This window comes from Argiope bruennichi, chromosome 1 (assembly GCF_947563725.1).
Source record: "Argiope bruennichi chromosome 1, qqArgBrue1.1, whole genome shotgun sequence".
NCBI classification, from domain to species: Eukaryota; Metazoa; Arthropoda; class Arachnida; order Araneae; family Araneidae; genus Argiope; species Argiope bruennichi.
Genome location: NC_079151.1, coordinates 116,483,788 through 116,497,986, shown reverse-complemented (window position 1 = coordinate 116,497,986; position 14,199 = coordinate 116,483,788). Strand labels below are relative to the sequence as shown.

The 14,199-nt window shown below is 37.7% G+C and overlaps 24 non-coding genes across 24 annotated transcripts; all 24 read left to right on the top strand.

Moving 5' to 3' along the window:
- Window positions 1-653: 653 nt before the first annotated feature.
- Trnal-uag (transfer RNA leucine (anticodon UAG)) lies at window positions 654-735 on the top strand. Its single transcript has one exon. It is a non-coding gene; the product is annotated as a tRNA-Leu (tRNA).
- An 873-nt stretch (window positions 736-1,608) lies between these two features.
- On the top strand, window positions 1,609-1,690 carry Trnal-uag (transfer RNA leucine (anticodon UAG)). Its single transcript has one exon. It is a non-coding gene; the product is annotated as a tRNA-Leu (tRNA).
- Window positions 1,691-2,373: 683 nt separating this feature from the next.
- Trnal-uag (transfer RNA leucine (anticodon UAG)) lies at window positions 2,374-2,455 on the top strand. Its single transcript has one exon. It is a non-coding gene; the product is annotated as a tRNA-Leu (tRNA).
- A 491-nt stretch (window positions 2,456-2,946) lies between these two features.
- Window positions 2,947-3,028, top strand: Trnal-uag (transfer RNA leucine (anticodon UAG)). Its single transcript has one exon. It is a non-coding gene; the product is annotated as a tRNA-Leu (tRNA).
- A 109-nt stretch (window positions 3,029-3,137) lies between these two features.
- On the top strand, window positions 3,138-3,219 carry Trnal-uag (transfer RNA leucine (anticodon UAG)). Its single transcript has one exon. It is a non-coding gene; the product is annotated as a tRNA-Leu (tRNA).
- A 109-nt stretch (window positions 3,220-3,328) lies between these two features.
- Window positions 3,329-3,410, top strand: Trnal-uag (transfer RNA leucine (anticodon UAG)). The gene has a single exon. It is a non-coding gene; the product is annotated as a tRNA-Leu (tRNA).
- Window positions 3,411-4,277: 867 nt separating this feature from the next.
- On the top strand, window positions 4,278-4,359 carry Trnal-uag (transfer RNA leucine (anticodon UAG)). The gene has a single exon. It is a non-coding gene; the product is annotated as a tRNA-Leu (tRNA).
- Window positions 4,360-4,851: 492 nt separating this feature from the next.
- Window positions 4,852-4,933, top strand: Trnal-uag (transfer RNA leucine (anticodon UAG)). Its single transcript has one exon. It is a non-coding gene; the product is annotated as a tRNA-Leu (tRNA).
- A 678-nt stretch (window positions 4,934-5,611) lies between these two features.
- Window positions 5,612-5,693, top strand: Trnal-uag (transfer RNA leucine (anticodon UAG)). The gene has a single exon. It is a non-coding gene; the product is annotated as a tRNA-Leu (tRNA).
- Window positions 5,694-5,802: 109 nt separating this feature from the next.
- On the top strand, window positions 5,803-5,884 carry Trnal-uag (transfer RNA leucine (anticodon UAG)). The gene has a single exon. It is a non-coding gene; the product is annotated as a tRNA-Leu (tRNA).
- A 109-nt stretch (window positions 5,885-5,993) lies between these two features.
- Window positions 5,994-6,075, top strand: Trnal-uag (transfer RNA leucine (anticodon UAG)). Its single transcript has one exon. It is a non-coding gene; the product is annotated as a tRNA-Leu (tRNA).
- A 109-nt stretch (window positions 6,076-6,184) lies between these two features.
- On the top strand, window positions 6,185-6,266 carry Trnal-uag (transfer RNA leucine (anticodon UAG)). Its single transcript has one exon. It is a non-coding gene; the product is annotated as a tRNA-Leu (tRNA).
- Window positions 6,267-6,566: 300 nt separating this feature from the next.
- Window positions 6,567-6,648, top strand: Trnal-uag (transfer RNA leucine (anticodon UAG)). Its single transcript has one exon. It is a non-coding gene; the product is annotated as a tRNA-Leu (tRNA).
- Window positions 6,649-6,944: 296 nt separating this feature from the next.
- Window positions 6,945-7,026, top strand: Trnal-uag (transfer RNA leucine (anticodon UAG)). Its single transcript has one exon. It is a non-coding gene; the product is annotated as a tRNA-Leu (tRNA).
- Window positions 7,027-7,135: 109 nt separating this feature from the next.
- Window positions 7,136-7,217, top strand: Trnal-uag (transfer RNA leucine (anticodon UAG)). The gene has a single exon. It is a non-coding gene; the product is annotated as a tRNA-Leu (tRNA).
- A 109-nt stretch (window positions 7,218-7,326) lies between these two features.
- Window positions 7,327-7,408, top strand: Trnal-uag (transfer RNA leucine (anticodon UAG)). The gene has a single exon. It is a non-coding gene; the product is annotated as a tRNA-Leu (tRNA).
- A 109-nt stretch (window positions 7,409-7,517) lies between these two features.
- On the top strand, window positions 7,518-7,599 carry Trnal-uaa (transfer RNA leucine (anticodon UAA)). The gene has a single exon. It is a non-coding gene; the product is annotated as a tRNA-Leu (tRNA).
- A 109-nt stretch (window positions 7,600-7,708) lies between these two features.
- On the top strand, window positions 7,709-7,790 carry Trnal-uag (transfer RNA leucine (anticodon UAG)). The gene has a single exon. It is a non-coding gene; the product is annotated as a tRNA-Leu (tRNA).
- Window positions 7,791-8,090: 300 nt separating this feature from the next.
- Window positions 8,091-8,172, top strand: Trnal-uag (transfer RNA leucine (anticodon UAG)). The gene has a single exon. It is a non-coding gene; the product is annotated as a tRNA-Leu (tRNA).
- A 300-nt stretch (window positions 8,173-8,472) lies between these two features.
- Trnal-uag (transfer RNA leucine (anticodon UAG)) lies at window positions 8,473-8,554 on the top strand. The gene has a single exon. It is a non-coding gene; the product is annotated as a tRNA-Leu (tRNA).
- Window positions 8,555-9,227: 673 nt separating this feature from the next.
- Trnal-uag (transfer RNA leucine (anticodon UAG)) lies at window positions 9,228-9,312 on the top strand. Its single transcript has one exon. It is a non-coding gene; the product is annotated as a tRNA-Leu (tRNA).
- Window positions 9,313-11,506: 2,194 nt separating this feature from the next.
- On the top strand, window positions 11,507-11,588 carry Trnal-uag (transfer RNA leucine (anticodon UAG)). Its single transcript has one exon. It is a non-coding gene; the product is annotated as a tRNA-Leu (tRNA).
- Window positions 11,589-12,063: 475 nt separating this feature from the next.
- Window positions 12,064-12,145, top strand: Trnal-uag (transfer RNA leucine (anticodon UAG)). Its single transcript has one exon. It is a non-coding gene; the product is annotated as a tRNA-Leu (tRNA).
- A 1,605-nt stretch (window positions 12,146-13,750) lies between these two features.
- On the top strand, window positions 13,751-13,835 carry Trnal-cag (transfer RNA leucine (anticodon CAG)). Its single transcript has one exon. It is a non-coding gene; the product is annotated as a tRNA-Leu (tRNA).
- Window positions 13,836-14,199: the final 364 nt, after the last annotated feature.

Below are 14,199 nucleotides of genomic sequence, written 5' to 3'. Positions count from 1 at the left end.
TTTTAAGGACATATATCGTTTATATCCTATAAAAAGACAAAACTAAAAAAAGAATAAACAAAGAAGCAACTTGCACGAAGGCAGCGTGGCCGAGTGGTCTAAGGCGCTGATTTTAGGCACCAGTCCTTCTTAGGGTGTGGGTTCGAATCCCACAGCTGTCATGAAAATTACTTTGTTTATAAAAAATAATATTTTAAGGAAATGTATACTCTCTATCCTATAAAAAGACAAAACTAAAAAAAGAATAAACAATGAAGCAACTTGCACGAAGGTAGCGTGGCCGAGTGGTCTGAGGCCCTGGGTTTAGGCACCAGTCCTTCTAAGGGCGTGGGTTCGAATCCCACCGCTGCCATGAAAATTACTTTATTTAACAAAAAATTATATTTTAAGGACATATAAAGTTTATATCCTATAAGAAGACAAAACTAAAAAAAGAATAAACAATGAAGGAACTTGTACGGCTTTAGCGTGGCCGAGTGGTCTTGGGCGCTGGTTTTAGGCACCAGTCCTTATTAGGGCGTGGGTTCGAAACCCACCGCTGCCAAGAAAATTACTTTATTTATAAAAAATTATATTTTAAGGAAATATATAGTCTCTATCCTATAAGAAGACAAAACTAAAAAAAGAATAAACAATGAAGCGCCTTGCACGAAGGTAGCGTGGCCGAATGGTCTAAGGCGCTGGTTTTAGGCACCAGTCCTTCTTAGGGCGTGGGTTCGAATCCCACCGCTGCCATGAAAATTACTTTGTTTATAAAAAATTATATTTTAAGGACATATATCGTTTATATCCTATAAGAAGACAAAACTAAAAAAAGAATAAAAAATGAAGCACTTTGCACGAAGGTATCGTGGCCGAGTGGTCTAAGGCGCTCCTTTTAGGCACCAGTCCTTCTTAGGGCGTGGGTTCGAATCAAACCGCTGCCAAGAAAATTACTTCATTTTTAAAAAATTATATTTTAAGGAAATATATATTCTCTATCCTATAAGAAGACAAAACTAAAAAAAGAATAAACAATGAAGCAACTTGCACGAAGGTAGCGTGGCCGAGAGGTCTAAGGCGCTGGTTTTAGGCACCAGTCCTTCTTAGGGAGTGGGTTCGAATCCCACAGCTGCCATGAAAATTACTTTGTTTATAAAAAATTATATTTTAAGGACATATATCGTTTATATCCTATAAGAAGACAAAACTAAAAAAAGAATAAAAAATGAAGCACTTTGCACGAAGGTATCGTGGCCGAGTGGTCTAAGGCGCTCCTTTTAGGCACCAGTCCTTCTTAGGGCGTGGGTTCGAATCAAACCGCTGCCAAGAAAATTACTTCATTTTTAAAAAATTATATTTTAAGGAAATATATATTCTCTATCCTATAAGAAGACAAAATTAAAAAAAGAATAAACAATGAAGCAACTTGCACGAAGGTAGCGTGACCGAGAGGTCTAAGACGCTGGTTTTAGGCACCAGTCCTTCTTAGGGCGTGGGTTCGAATCCCACCGCTGCCATGAAAATTACCTTATTTATAAAAAATTATATTTTAAGGACATATATCTCTTTTACCCTATAAGAAGAGAAAACTAAAAAAAGATTAAAAAATGAAGCATCTTGCACGAAGGTAGCGTGGCCGAGTGGTCTAAGGCGCTGGTTTTAGGCACCAGTCCTTCTTAGGGCGTGGGTTCGAATCCCACCGCTGCCATGAAAATTACTTTGTTTGTAAAAAATTATATTTTAAGGACATATATCGTTTATATCCTATAAAAAGACAAAACTAAAAAAAGAATAAACAAAGAAGCAACTTGCACGAAGGCAGCGTGGCCGAGTGGTCTAAGGCGCTGATTTTAGGCAACAGTCCTTCTTAGGGCGTGGGTTCGAATCCCACAGCTGCCATGAAAATTACTTTGTTTATAAAAAATAATATTTTAAGGAAATGTATACTCTCTATCCTATAAGAAGACAAAACTAAAAAAAGAATAAACAATGAAGCAACTTGCACGAAGGTAGCGTGGCCGAGTGGTCTGAGGCCCTGGGTTTAGGCACCAGTCCTTTTAAGGGCGTGGGTTCGAATCCCACCGCTGCCATGAAAATTACTTTATTTAACAAAAAATTATATTTTAAGGACATATATCGTTTATATCCTATAAGAAGACAAAACTAAAAAAAGAATAAACAATGAAGGAACTTGTACGGCTTTAGCGTGGCCGAGTGGTCTTGGGCGCTGGTTTTAGGCACCAGTCCTTATTAGGGCGTGGGTTCGAAACCCACCGCTGCCAAGAAAATTACTTTATTTATAAAAAATTATATTTTAAGGAAATATATAGTCTCTATCCTATAAGAAGACAAAACTAAAAAAAGAATAAACAATGAAGCGCCTTGCACGAAGGTAGCGTGGCCGAATGGTCTAAGGCACTGGTTTTAGGCACCAGTCCTTCTTAGGGCGTGGGTTCGAATCCCACCGCTGCCATGAAAATTACTTTGTTTATAAAAAATTATATTTTAAGGACATATATCGTTTATATCCTATAAGAAGACAAAACTAAAAAAAGAATAAACAAAGAAGCGACTTGCACGAAGGTAGCGTGGCCGAGTGGTCTAAGGCGCTGATTTTAGGCTCCAGTCCTTCTTAGGGAGTGGGTTCGAATCCCACAGCTGCCATGAAAATTACTTTGTTTATAAAAAATTATATTTTAAGGACATATATCGTTTATATCCTATAAGAAGACAAAACTAAAAAAAGAATAAAAAATGAAGCTCTTTGCACGAAGGTTTCGTGGCCGAGTGGTCTAAGGCGCTCCTTTTAGGCACCAGTCCTTCTTAGGGCGTGGGTTCGAATCAAACCGCTGCCAAGAAAATTACTTCATTTTTAAAAAATTATATTTTAAGGAAATATATATTCTCTATCCTATAAGAAGACAAAACTAAAAAAAGAATAAACAATGAAGCAACTTGCACGAAGGTAGCGTGGCCGAGAGGTCTAAGGCGCTGGTTTTAGGCACCAGTCCTTCTTAGGGCGTGGGTTCGAATCCCACCGCTGCCATGAAAATTACTTTATTTATAAAAAATTATATTTTAAGGACATACATCGTTTATATCCTATAAGAAGACAAAACTAAAAAAAGAATAAACAATGAAGCTAATTGCACGAAGGTAGCGTGTCCGAGTGGTCTAAGGCGCTGGTTTTAGGCACCAGTCCTTCTTAGGGCGTGGGTTCGAATCCCACCGCTGCCATGAAAATTACTTTGTTTATAAAAAATTATATTTTAAGGACATATATCGTTTATATCATATAAGAAGACAAAACTAAAAAAAGAATAAACAATGAAGCAACTTGCACGAAGGTAGCGTGGCCGAGTGGTCTAAGGCGCTGGTTTTAGGCACCAGTCCTTCTTAGGGCGTTAGTTCGAATCCAACCGCTGCCATGAAAATTACTTCGTTTATAAAAAATTATGTTTTAAGGACATATATCGTTTATATCCTATAAGAAGAAAAAACTAAAAAAAGAATAAGCAATGAAACTTCTTGCGCGAAGGTAGCGATGCCGAGTGGTCTGAGGCACTGGGTTTAGGCACCAGTCCTTCTTAGGGCGTGGGTTCGAATCCCACCGCTGCCATGAATATTACTTTATTTAACAAAAAATTATATTTTAAGGACATATATCGTTTATATCCTATAAGAAGATAAAACTAAAAAAAGAATAAAAAAAGAAGCACCTTTCACGGAGGAAGCGTGGCCGAGTGGTATAAGGCGCTGGTTTTAGGAGCCAGTCCTAACTAGGGCGTAGGTTCGAATCCCGCCTCTGCCATGAAAATTAATTTATTTATAAAAATTATATTTTAAGTAAATATATCATTTCTATCGTATAAGATTACAAAAAAAGAATAAACAATGAAGGAACTTGTACGGCTTTAGCGTGGCCGAGTGGTCTTGGGCGCTGGGTTTAGGCGCCAGTCCTTCTTAGGGCGTGGGTTCGAATCCCACCGCTGCCATGAAAATTACTTTATTTATAAAAAATTATATTTTAAGGACATATATCGTTTATATCCTATAAGAAGACAAAACTAAAAAAAGAATAAACAATGAAGGAACTTGTACGGCTTTAGCGTGGCCGAGTGGTCTTGGGCGCTGGTTTTAGGCACCAGTCCTTATTAGGGCGTGGGTTCGAAACCCACCGCTGCCAAGAAAATCACTTTATTTATAAAAAATTTTATTTTAAGGAAATATATAGTCTCTATCCTATAAGAAGACAAAACTAAAAAAAGAATAAACAATGAAGCGCCTTGCACGAAGGTAGCGTGGCCGAATGGTCTAAGGCGCTGGTTTTAGGCACCAGTCCTTCTTAGGGCGTGGGTTCGAATCCCACCGCTGCCATGAAAATTACTTTGTTTATAAAAAAATTATATTTTAAGGACATATATCGTTTATATCCTATAAGAAGACAAAACTAAAAAAAGAATAAACAAAGAAGCGACTTGCACGAAGGTAGCGTGGCCGAGTGGTCTAAGGCGCTGATTTTAGGCACCAGTCCTTCTTAGGGAGTGGGTTCGAATCCCACAGCTGCCATGAAAATTACTTTGTTTATAAAAAATTATATTTTAAGGACATATATCGTTTATATCCTATAAGAAGACAAAACTAAAAAAAGAATAAAAAATGAAGCACCTTGCACGAAGGTATCGTGGCCCAGTGGTCTAAGGCGCTCCCTTTAGGCACCAGTCCTTCTTAGGGCGTGGGTTCGAATCAAACCGCTGCCAAGAAAATTACTTCATTTTTAAAAAATTATATTTTAAGGAAATATATATTCTCTATCCTATAAGAAGACAAAACTAAAAAAAGAATAAACAATGAAGCAACTTGCACGAAGGTAGCGTGGCCGAGTGGTCTAAGGCGCTGGTTTTAGGCACCAGTCCTTCTTAGGGCGTGGGTTCGAATCCCGCCGCTGCCATGAAAATTACTTTATAAAAAATTATATTTTAAGGACATACATCGTTTATATCCTATAAGAAGACAAAACTAAAAAAAGAATAAACAATGAAGCTAATTGCACGAAAGTAGCGTGTCCGAGTGGTCTAAGGCGCTGGTTTTAGGCACCAGTCCTTCTTAGGGCGTGGGTTCGAATCCCACCGCTGCCATGAAAATTACTTTGTTTATAAAAAATTATATTTTAAGGACATATATCGTTTATATCATATAAGAAGACAAAACTAAAAAAAGAATAAACAATGAAGCAACTTGCACGAAGGTAGCGTGGCCGAGTGGTCTAAGGCGCTGGTTTTAGGCACCAGTCCTTCTTAGGGCGTGGGTTCGAATACCACCTCTGCCATGAAAATTACTTTATTTATAAAAAATTATATTTTAAGGACATATATCGTTTATATCCTATAAGAAGACAAAACAAAAAAATAAATAAACAAAGAAGCAACTTGCACGAAGGTAGCGCGGCCGAGTGGTCTAAGACGCTGGTTTTAGGCACCAGTCCTTCTTAGGGCGTGGGTTCGAATTCCCCCGCTGCCATGAAAATTACCTTATTTATAAAAAATTATATTTTAAGGACATATATCTCTTTTACCCTATAAGAAGAGAAAACTAAAAAAAGATTAAAAAATGAAGCATCTTGCACGAAGGTAGCGTGGCCGAGTGGTCTAAGGCGCTGGTTTTAGGCACTAGTCCTTCTTAGGGCGTGGGTTCGAATCCCACCGCTGCCATGAAAATTACTTTGTTTATAAAAAATTATATTTTAAGGACATATATCGTTTATATCCTATAAAAAGACAAAACTAAAAAAAGAATAAACAAAGAAGCAACTTGCACGAAGGCAGCGTGGCCGAGTGGTCTAAGGCGCTGATTTTAGGCACCAGTCCTTCTTAGGGCGTGGGTTCGAATCCCACCGCTGCCATGAAAATTACTTTGTTTATAAAAAATAATATTTTAAGGAAATGTATACTCTCTATCCTATAAGAAGACAAAACTAAAAAAAGAATAAACAATGAAGCAACTTGCACGAAGGTAGCGTGGCCGAGTGGTCTAAGGCGCTGGTTTTAGGCACCAGTCCTTCTTAGGGCGTGGGTTCGAATCCCACCGCTGCCATGAAAATTACTTTGTTTATAAAAAATTATATTTTAAGGACATATATCGTTTATATCCTATAAGAAGACAAAACTAAAAAAAGAATAAACAAAGAAGCAACTTGCACGAAGGTAGCGTGGCCGAGTGGTCTAAGGCGCTGGGTTTAGGCACCAGTCCTTCTTAGGGCGTGGGTTCGAATCCCACCGCTGCTATGAAAATTACTTTATTTATAAAAAATTATATTTTAAGGATATATATCGTTTTTACACTATAAGAAGAGAAAACTAAAAAAAGAATAAAAAATGAAGCACCTTGCACGAAGGTAGAGTGGCCGAGTGGTCTAAGGCGCTGGTTTTAGGCACCAGTCCTTCTTAGGGCGTGGGTTCATGTCCCACCGCTTCCACGAAAAATACTTTATTTATAAAAAATTATATTTTAAGGACATATATCGTTTTTACCCTATAAGAAGACAAAACTAAAAAAAGAATAAACAATGAAGCAACTTGTACGAAGGTAGCGTGGCCGAGTGGTCTAAGGCGCTGGTTTTAGGCGCCAGTCCTTATTAGGGCGTGGGTTCGAATCCCATCGCTGCCATGAAAATTAATTTTATTATAAAACTTATATTTTAAGAAAATATATCATCTCTATCGTATAAGTTTACAAAAAAAAAAGAATAAACAATGAAGCAGCTTGCACGGCTTTAGCGTGGCCGTGTGGTCTTACGCGCTGGTTTTAGGCACCAGTCCTTCTTAGGGCGTGTGTTCGAATCCCACCGCTGCCATGAAAATTACTTTGTTTATGAAAAATAATATTTTAAGGAAATGTATACTCTCTATCCTATAAGAAGACAAAACTAAAAAAAGAATAAACAAAGAAGCACCTTGCACGAAGGTAGCGTGGCCGAGTGGTCTAAGGCGCTGGTTTTAGGCACCAGTCCTTCTTAGGGCGTGGGTTCGAATCCCACCGCTGCCATGAAAATCCCTTTGTTTACAAAAAATTATATTTTAAGGACATATATCGTTTTTACCCTTTAAGAAGACAAAACTAAAAAAAGAATAAAAAATGAAGCACCTTGCACGAAGGTAGCGTGGCCGAGTGCTCTAAGGCGCTGGTTTTAGGCACCAGTCCTTATTAGGGCGTGGGTTCGAAACCCACCGCTGCCAAGAAAATTACTTTATTTATAAAAAATTATATTTTAAGGAAATATATAGTCTCTATCCTATAAGAAGACAAAACTAAAAAAAGAATAAACAATGAAGCTACTTTCATGAAGGTAGCGTGGCCGAGTGGTCTAAGGCGCTGGTTTTAGGCACCAGTCCTTCTTAGGGCGTGGGTTCGAATCCCACCGCTGCCATGAAAATTACTTTGTTTATAAAAAATTATATTTTAAGGACATATATCGTTTTTACCCTTTAAGAACACAAAACTAAAAAAAGAATAAAAAATGAAGCACATTGCACCAAGGTAGCGTGGCCGAGTGCTCTAAGGCGCTGGTTTTAAGCACCAGTCCTTCTTAGGGCGTGGGTTCGAATCCCACCGCTGCCATGAAAATTACTTTATTTATAAAAAATTATATTTTAAGGACATATATCGTTTATATCCTATAAGAAGACAAAACTAAAAAAAGAATAAACAATGAACCCCCTTGCACGAAGGTAGCGTGGCCGAGTGGTCTAAGGCGCTGGGTTTAGGAACCAGTCCTTCTTAGGGCGTGGGTTCGAATCCCACCGCTGCCATGAAATATACTTTATTTATAAAAAATTATATTTTAAGGACATATATCGTTTATATCCTATAAGAAGACAAAACTAAAAAATAAATAAACAAAGAAGCAACTTGCACGAAGGTAGCGTGGCCGAGTGGTCTAAGGCGCTGGATTTAGGCGCCAGTCCTTCTTAGGGCGTGGGTTCGAATACCACCGCTGCCATGAAAATTACTTTATTTATAAAAAATTATATTTTAAGGACATATATCGCTTATATCCTATAAGAAGACAAAACTAAAAAAAGTATAAACAAAGAAGCACCTTGCACGAAGGTAGCGTGGCCGAGTGGTCTAAGGCGCTGGTTTTAGGCACCAGTCCTTCTTAGGGCGTGAGTTCGAATCCCACCGCTGCCATGTAAATTACTTTGTTTATAAAAAATTATATTTTAAGTACATATATCGTTTATATCCTATAAGAAGACAAAACTAAAAAATAAATAAACAAAGAAACACCTTGCACGAAGGTAGCGTGGCCGAGTGTTCTAAGGTGCTGGTTTTAGGCACCAGTCTTTCTTAGAGCGTGGGTTCGAATCTCACCTCTGCCATGAAAATTACTTTGTTTATAAAAAATTATATTTTAAGGAAATATATACTCACTATCCTATAAGAAGACAAAACTAAAAAAAGAATAAACAATGAAGCAACTAGCACGAAGGTAGCGTGGCCGAGTGGTCTAAGGCGCTGGTTTTAGGCACCAGTCCTTCTTAGGGCGTGGGTTCGAATCCCACCGCTGCCATGAAAATTACTTTATTTATAAAAAATTATATTTTAAGGACATATATCGTTTATATCCTATAAGAAGACAAAACTAAAAAAACAATAAAAAATGAAGCACCATGCAGGAAGGTAGCGTGGCCGAGTGTTCTAAGGTGCTGGTTTTATGCACCAGTCCTTCTTAGGGCGTGGGTTCAAATCCCACCTCTGCCATGAAATTTACTTTGTTTATAAATAAATTATATTTTAAGGAAATATATACTCACTATCCTATAAGAAGACAAAACTAAAAAAAGAATAAACAATGAAGCAACTAGCACGAAGGTAGCGTGGCCCAGTGGTCTAAGGCCTGGTTTTAGGCACCAGTCCTTCTTAGGGCGTGGGTTCGAATCCCACCGCTGCCATGAAAATTACTTTGTTTATAAAAAATTATATTTTAAGGACATATATCGTTTATATCCTATAAGAAGACAAAACTAAAAAAAGAATAAAAAATGAAGCACCTTGCACGAAGGTAGCGTGCCCGAGTGGTCTAAGGCGCTGGATTTAGGCGCCAGTCCTTATTAGGGCATGGGTTCGAAACCCACCGCTGCCATGAAAATTAATTTATTTATAAAACTTATATTTAAAAAAAATATATTATCTCTATCGTATAAGATTACAAAAAAAAGAATAAACAATGCAGGAACTTGTACGGCTTTAGCGTGGCCGAGTGGTCTAAGGCGCTGGTTTTAGGCACCAGTCCTTCTTAGGGCGTGGGTTCGAATCCCACCGCTGCCATGAAAATTACTTTATTTATAAAAAATTATATTTTAAGGACATATATCGTTTATATCCTATAAGAAGACAAAACTAAAAAAAGAATAAACAATGAAGCTAATTGCACGAAAGTAGCGTGTCCGAGTGGTCTAAGGCGCTGGTTTTAGGCACCAGTCCTTCTTAGGGCGTGGGTTCGAATCCCACCGCTGCCAAGAAAATTACTTTATTTATAAAAAATTATATTTTAAGGACATATATCGTTTATATCCTATAAGAAGAAAAAACTAAAAAAAGAATAAACAATGAAGCTAATTGCACGAAGGTCGCGTGGCCGAGTTGTCTAAGGCACTGGTTTTAGGCACCAGTCCTTCTTAGGGCGTGGGTTCGAATCCCACCGCTGCCATGAAAATTACTTTGTTTATAAAAAATTATATTTTAAGGACATATATCGTTTATATCCTATAAGAAGACAAAACTAAAAAAAGAATAAAAAATGAAGCACCTTGCACGAAGGTAGCGTGCCCGAGTGGTCTTAGGCGCTGGATTTAGGCGCCAGTCCTCATTAGGGCATGGGTTCGAAACCCACCGCTGCCATGAAAATTAATTTATTTATAAAACTTATATTTAAAAAAAATATATTATCTCTATCGTATAAGATTACAAAAAAAAGAATAAACAATGCAGGAACTTGTACGGCTTAAGCGTGGCCGAGTTGTCTTGGGCGCTGGTTTTAGGCACCAGTCATTCTTAGGGCGTGGGTTCGAATCCCACCACTGCCATGAAAATTACTTTGTTTATAAAAAATTATATTTTAAGGACATATATCGTTTATATCCTATAAGAAGAAAAAAACTAAAAAAAGAATAAACAATGAAGCTAATTGCACGAAGGTCGCGTGGCCGAGTTGTCTAAGGCACTGGGTTTAGGCACCAGTCCTTCTTAGGGCGTGGGTTCGAATCCCACCGCTGCCATGAAAATTACTTTATTTAACAAAAAATTATATTTTAAGGACATATATCGTTTATATCCTATAAGAAGACAAAACTAAAAAAAGAATAAACAATGAAGCAACTAGACGAAGGTAGCGTGGCCGAGTGGTCTAAGGCGCTGGTTTTAGGCACCAGTCCTTCTTAGGGCATTGCTTCGATTCCCACCGCTGCCATGAAAATTACTTTGTTTATAAAAAGTTATATTTTAAAGACATATATCGTTTATATCCTATAAGAAGACAAAACTAAAAAAAGAATAAACAAAGAAGCAACTTACACGAAGGTAGCGTGTCCGAGTGGTCTAAGGCGCTGGTTTTAGGCACCAGTCCTTCTTAGGTTGTGGGTTCGAATCCAACCGCTGCCATGAAAATTACTTTGTTTATAAAAATTTATATTTTAAGGACGTATATCGTTTATATCCTATAAGACAAAACTAAAAAAAGAATAAACAAAGAAGCAACTTACACGAAGGTAGCGTGTCCGAGTGGTCTAAGGCCTGGTTTTAGCCACCAGTCCTTCTTAGGGCGTGGGTTCGAATCCAACAGCTGCCATGAAAATTACTTTGTTTATAAAAAATTATATTTTAAGGACATATATCGTTTATATCCTATAAGAAGACAAAACTAAAAAAAGAATAAAAAATGAAGCACCTTGCACGAAGGTAGCGTGCCCGAGTGGTTTAAGGCGCTGGATTTAGGCGCCAGTCCTTATTAGGGCATGGGTTCGAAACCCACCGCTGCCATGAAAATTAATTTATTTATAAAACTTATATTTAAAAAAATATATTATCTCTATCGTATAAGATTACAAAAAAAAGAATAAACAATGAAGTAACTTGTACGGCTTTAGCGTGGCCGATTTGTCTTGGGCGCTGGTTTTAGGCACCAGTCATTCTTAGGGCGTGGGTTCGAATCCCACCACTGCCATGAAAATTACTTTGTTTATAAAAAATTATATTTTAAGGACATATATCGTTTATATCCTATAAGAAGACAAAACTAAAAAAAGAATAAACAATGAAGCAACTAGCACGAAGGAAGCGTGGCCGAGTGGTCTAAGGCGCTGGTTTTAGGCACCAGTCCTTCTTAGGGCGTTGCTTCGAATCCCACCGCTGCCAAGAAAATTACATTATTTATAAAAAATTATATTTTAAGGACATATATCGTTTATATCCTATAAGAAGACAAAACTAAAAAAAGAATAAACAATGAAGCACCATGCACGAAGGTAGCGAGGCCGAGTGGTCTAAGGCGCTGGTTTTAGGCACCAGTCCTTCTTAGGCCGTGGGTTCGAATCCCACCGCTGCCATGAAAATTAATTTATTTATATAAATTATTTTTTAAGAAAATATATCATCTGTATCGTATAAGATTACAAAAAAAGAATAAACAATGAAGGAACTTGTACGGCTTTAGCGTGGTCTAAGGCGCTGGTTTCAGGCCTAAGTCCTTCTTAGGGCGTTTGTTCGAATGCCACCGCTGCCATGAAAGTTACTTTGTTTATAAAAAATTATATTTTAAGGACATATATCGTTTATATCCTATAAGAAGACAAAACTAAAAAAAGAATAAATAATGAAGCACCATGCACGAAGGTAGCGTGGCCGAGTGGTCTAAGGCGCTTGTTTAGGCACCAGTTCTTCTTAGGGCGTGGGTTCGAATCCCATCTCTGCCATGAAAATTACTTTGTTTATAAAAAATTATATTATAAGGACATATATCGTTTATATCCCATAAGAAGAGAAAACTAAAAAAAGAATAAACAATGAAGCAACTTGCACAAAGGTAGCGTGGCCGAGTGGTCTAAGGCGCTGGTTTTAGGCCCCAGTCCTTATTAGGGCGTGGGTTCGAATCCCACCGCTGTCATGAAAATTACTTTGTTTATAAAAAATTATATTTTAAGGAAATATGTACTCTCTATCCTATAAGAAGAAAAAACTAAAAAAAGAATAAACAATGAAGCAACTTGCACGAAAGTAGCGTGGCCGAGTGGTCTAAACGCTGGTTTTAGGGACCAGTCCTTCTTAGGGCGTGGGTTCGAATCAAACCGCTGCCATGAAAATTAACTTATTTGTAAAAATTATATTTTAAGAAAATATATCATCTCTATCGTATAAGATTACAAAAAAAGAATAAACAATGAAGGAACTTGTACGGCTTTAGCGTGGCCGAGCGGTCTAAGGCGCTGGTTTCAGGCATAAGTCCTTCTTAGGGCGTGGGTTCGAATGCCACTGCTGCCATGAAAATTACTTTGTTTATAAAAATTATATTTTAAGGAAATATATACTCTCTATCCTATTAGAAGACAAAACTAAAAAAAGAAAAAACAATGAAGCAACTTGCACGAAGGTAGCGTGGCCGAGTGGTCTAAGGCGCTGGTTTTAGGCACCAGTCCTTCTTAGGGCGTGGGATCGAATCCCACCGCTGAGATGAAAATTACTTTATTTATATAAAATTATATTTTAAGACATATCGTTTATATCCTATAAGAAGATAAAACTAAAAAAAGAATAAAAAATGAAGCACCTCGTACGAAGGTAGCGAGGCCGAGTGGTCTGGTTTAGGGACCAGTCCTTCTTAGTGCGTGAGTTCGGATCCAACCGCTGCCATGAAAATTACTTTGTTTATAAAAAATTATATTATAAGGACATATATCGATTATATCCTATAAGAAGAGAAAACTAAAAAAAGAATAAAAAAATGAAGCACCTTGCACGAAGATAGCGTGGCCGAGTGGTCTAAGGCGCTGGTTTTAGGGACTAGTCCTTCTTAGGGCGTGGGTTCGAATCCAACTGCTGCCATGAAAGTTTCTTTGTTTATAATAAATAATATTTTAAGGACATATATCGTTTATATCCTATAAGAAGACAAAACTAAAAAAAGAATAAACAATGAAGCACCGTGCACGAAGGTAGCGTGGCCGAGTGGTCTAAGGCGCTGGTTTTAGGCTCTAGTTTTTCTTAGGGCGTGGGTTCGAATCCCACCACCGCCATGAAAATTAATTTATTTATAAAAATTATATTTTAAGAAAATATGTCATCTATATCGTATAAGATTACAAAAAAAAGAATAAACAATGAAGGAACTTGTAGGGCTATAGCGTGGCCGAGTGGTCTTGGGTGCTGGTTTTATGCACCAGTCCTTCTTAGGGCGTGGGTTCGAATCCCACCGCTGCCATAAAGGTTACTTTGTTTATAAAAAATTATATTTTAAGGAAATATGTACTCTCTATCCTATAAGAAGACAAAACTAAAAAAAGAATAAACAATGAAGCAACTTGCACGAAGGTAGCGTGGCCGAGTGGTCTAAGGCGCTGGGTTTAGGCGCCAGTCCTTATTATCGTGTGGGTTCGAATCCCACCGTTGCCATGAAAACTAATTTATTTATAAAACTTATATTTTAAGAAAATATATCATCTCTATCGTATAAGATTACAAAAAAAAAAAGAATAAACAATGAAGGAAATTGTACGGCTTTAGCGTGGCCGAGTGGTCTAAGGCGCTGGTTTCAGGCATAAGTTCTTCTGAGGGCGTGGGTTCGAATCCCACCGCTGCCATGAAAATTACTTTGTTTATAAAAAATTATATTTTGAGGACATATATAATCTGTATCCTATAAGAAGACAAAAATAAAAAAAAGAATAAACAATGAAGCAACTTGCCCGAAGGTAGCGTGGCCGAGTGCTCTAATGCGCTGGTTTTAGGCACCAGTCCTTCTTAGGGCGTGGATTCGAATCCCACCGCTGCCATGAAAATTACTTTGTTTACAAAAAATTATATTTTAAGGAAATATATACTCTGTATCCTATAAGAAGACAAAACTAAAAAAAGAATAATCAATGAAGCAATTTGCACGAATGTAGCTTGGCCGAGTGGCCTAAGGCGCTGGTTTTAGGCACCAGTCCTTCTTAGGGCGTGGGT